Genomic DNA, 4,325 nt, shown 5'->3' on the forward strand with positions numbered 1-4,325 from the left:
TGTTAATGGAACAGGCCCAACAGATTGCGTTCCAAAAAGGCAGGATCGAAGAATTGGAGAAAAGAAGACAAGAAGAACTACTCGAACAAAGGGAAGAGCCAACACAGAGCAACACTCCCGCAACCGAGAGCCGACCAACCTATGCTCTGGTGGTATCTTCCGGAACAATGGAGAAAAAAGAGGTCGCATCGCTTCTGAGGCAGCGGGTGGATCCCCTCGACCTGGGAATCCAAGAAGCAACAATTCGGCCAGGGAGAGAGGGAATTGTCGTGATGACGAAGTCAAAAGAAGACTCAGCTAAGATTCTCCAGTTCATTCAGAAGGACAGAGAACTGAGAAATGTTGAAGCCAAGCTCCCAAAGGAGAACAGGATCCATAAGAAAATAATTGGACTCGAGGATGAAATTGACGAGGTCAATCTCCCAGCCCGAATCATCAGGCAAAACCGTTTGGTGTGCTCGCCAGAAGACATAACAATAAAGAAGACATGGCCGGGCAAGAGAGGCAAGACAGTGATTCTTGCCCTAAATCGAAGTGCAAACAAAGCAATCGGAAGCCGAACTGCACTGAACATCGGCTGGTCACGATGCCCGATCTTTGACGACATCTTTTGGCCCAGATGCACAAGATGCGCCATGCACGGCCACATTGCTCCCGATTGCGATGGCCCCCAGCGCTGCATTAACTGTGGCCAACGAGGTCACTACCAAAGAGAATGTGAAGCAGAATCGCACTGCAACATCTGCGAGACTGAGGGTCGCACGGAGACAGATCATTCTATGATGTCCAGGGAATGCCCGGTATACATAACAAAGGTACAGGCCGAGAAAGGCAAAATTCTAGCTAGACTAAACTAAGAGTACCCAACACACAGGCACAATGGCGAATAGCACTGAAATACAAATAATACAGGTAAATTTAGGCAGGGCATTTAAGGCAAATCAGTCACTAAACAATTTTCAACAAGAAGAAGAATTCGACATATCTGTACTCCAAGAACCATATTCGCTCAACAACAAAATCATAGGGTTTCCGCTAAAGCATAAAGTTATAGCCAACAACAAAGACCCGAAGACAGCCATCATAATACACAAAGAAAATATAACCGCTTTCCCAATTATTATAGAACAAAAACTAATAGCAGTCAAGATAAATAAAGGTGAAAGAGAATTGGTAATTATCAACTGCTACTGTCCTCCGAATGAAAACGTCGAGCTGGCAATGTCAGCAATAGGAAACATTTTACAGAAATTTATAGACATTAACACGATAATAATGGGTGACTTCAACTCAAAACATCAAATTTGGGGAAGCACGGAGACGGATGAGAAAGGTGAAAAAGTATTAGAATTCACAGTATTACACAACCTGACATTATTAAATGCCAAAGAATCACCTCCGACATTTAAAACAAGTAGGGCGAGGGGTTGGATTGACCTCACCATATGTGACGCAAACCTAAACCAGGATATTAAAAGCTGGGAAGTACTTAAAACCTATAATCACAGCGATCACAGATACATTAAAGTTGTTATTAAAAATGAAGAACTTCCAGAGGAATATGGCCTAACGTTAAAAGGGCAAACAAAAGTCATGGAAAAGTTGCAAATTGATCCCTGGTTTGAGGAAGTCCAGGGGAAAATAAACACGAAGGAAAGTATTGAAGAAATAGTGAATACGCTACACGAGAAAATCGAGAAACTTAAGAAGGAATTCAGTAAAAAGAAAAAACCTTCTAAACAAAAACCGAATACTTGGTGGTCAAGAGACCTAGAAATTGAAAGGAAGAGAGTCAGAGCACTACGAAGGAGGTATCAAAAGGCGAAAGGGGATATCAGAGAACAATACAAAAAGGAATACTATAAAGAACATGACACGTATAACAACATGATAGAACAGGCTAAAAACAACAGTTGGAAAACTCTATGTACTAAGGCTACGAAAAATCCATTCATCCTACCGTATAAAATTGCACGAAATAAGATGAAAACCAAGGTTATGTTTAGAAGCATCACAAAAGAAAATGGAGAAGTCACAAAGACTCTTCAGGAAACAATAGAACACATTCTAGGAAATTTATACCCTAACTGCATGGAAAATGACGAGCCAGGACACAGTCAAATACAATCAAGCAACGACACAATAAACAATAACAAACAGGGAGGAAATTGGACATCGGGAGCAGAAATGAGAGAAAGAAATTTACCCAGTGATGACCTCCCATTTACAGAGATTGAAGTAACGCAGATAGTAAAAAATCTGAGGAAAGATGTAACCCCCGGACCAGACAACCTAAAAACTAACCTCATACAAGTGATGTATGAAAGGCATAAGACTTTCTTTGTCAATCTTTTTAATGCATGCTTAAAGCACGGACATTTTCCTCAAAGATGGAAAGAATCTAAAATTATATTGATTCCAAAAGGGAACGGAGAGGACAAATCCGAGGAAAACAAATATCGCCCAATAGCTATTAACTCGATTTTGGGAAAAATATTAGAAAAGCTCATAAAAGATAGAATCTATTATTTCTTGTTTAAAAATCACCATTTTAACAAAAAACAATTTGGATTTACCCATGGGACATCAACAACCACGGCATTGGAAGAAATAATCAAACGAATAAACCAAGCGAAAATTGATAAGCTAAACAGCATGCTAATAGCACTAGATATTAAAAACGCATTCAATTCTATAAAACCCGAAGTAGTTATTCAGAAATTAGAAGAATATAAGTGTCCCAACAACCTAATAAAACTAGCGGACAATATTCTACGGAACAGGAAAATAATCTATGAAACAGATGGAGTAAAAATTAAGAAAACACTAACTTCAGGTTCCCCACAGGGGTCACCTTTAAGCCCACTCTGTTGGAATATAACAATAGGCGACCTATTAGAAACTCAGCTTCAAGAAGGAGTACACATCCAAGCCTTTGCGGACGACGTGGTGTTACACATAAAGTTCCGCTCAAGAAAAGAGGTGGAGGAAAAAGCTACGAAGGCACTAACACTAATAAATCAGTGGGCACATCAAAAAGGAATAACCCTGAATAAGGAAAAATCGGAATATATGATAATCGGAAAGCAGTACATTAGCCATCAACCCCAAATAAAAATCGGACAGGATAAAATCAAAATGGTTAACGAAATGAAAATTCTAGGGGTGGTCTTGGACACAAAACTAACATTCCTCCCACATCTAAAATACTTAAAAAGAAAAGTAGACGAAGTCACGTATAATTTAAGTCGTACAATAAAAGACGACAAACATACAAATAGAAACACACTACAGTTAATATATAAAAGGGGTATAGAACGAATGGTTACATACGCCTCCCCAGCATGGTATAGCCGAAAAACCATTTTTATTAAAAAACTGAAATCAATCCAAAGATTACCTTTATTATTAATAACTAAATCATTCAAAACAACATCAAATCTTTCACTCAACATATTAGCAAACATTCCACCTCTCCATTTGACAATCGAAAAAGAAAACGAATTACACTACATACTTAAGAAAGGAAAGAACTTCACATGGCAACAGAAAGTATACACCGAAAACGAAATAATGAAGAAACACGACCAATGGCAAGATCATCCAGCAAATAAAGTTAGCATACCCTTTGGAACAACAGAGGAAGAAGCAGACTTCAAAATATACACAGACGGATCAAAGAAAGAAAAAGAAACAGGAGCGGCATTTATAATACTAAACAAAGATAACCAAATCCAAACAGTGAAAAAATATAAACTTCCAGAACACAGCAGTAATTACGAGGCTGAGATCATTGCAATCCAGAAAGCAATAGAACATATCTGGCCTCTACAAGCTTTCGTTAAATACCAGCTTTTTACAGACAGCCAATCTGCACTTCTGGCAATAAAAAATCCAGATAACCTAAATCCAATTATTTGTAACATCAGGAAAACCTTAAGCCAAACACAAAGTAAAGATATTAAACTGACCTACGTAAAAGCACACAGTGGGAATATAGGGAACACATTAGCCGACGAATGCGCAAAAGAAGCGAGCAAAGACGGAGAGGAAATATTTGTTCCCATAACGAAAACAGTTATAGCAAAAGAATTAAAGAAAAAGTTAAACGACGAGTGGAATGAATTATGGAAGAAAGAAGGCAAGCATAGCTACACATTTACATGGATAAGAAATACAAATTTCATTCCGCCACATTTTCCAACTAATTACTACACATCACAGGCAATAACAGGACATGGAAGATTTCCATTCTACTTTACACGATTCGGAATACTGCAACAAGCGACATGTTATTGTTCAAACATAATAGAAAGTTTTGACCA

Source organism: Rhipicephalus microplus, unplaced genomic scaffold (genome assembly GCF_043290135.1).
Source record: "Rhipicephalus microplus isolate Deutch F79 unplaced genomic scaffold, USDA_Rmic scaffold_355, whole genome shotgun sequence".
In the NCBI taxonomy this organism is placed as follows: Eukaryota; Metazoa; Arthropoda; class Arachnida; order Ixodida; family Ixodidae; genus Rhipicephalus; species Rhipicephalus microplus.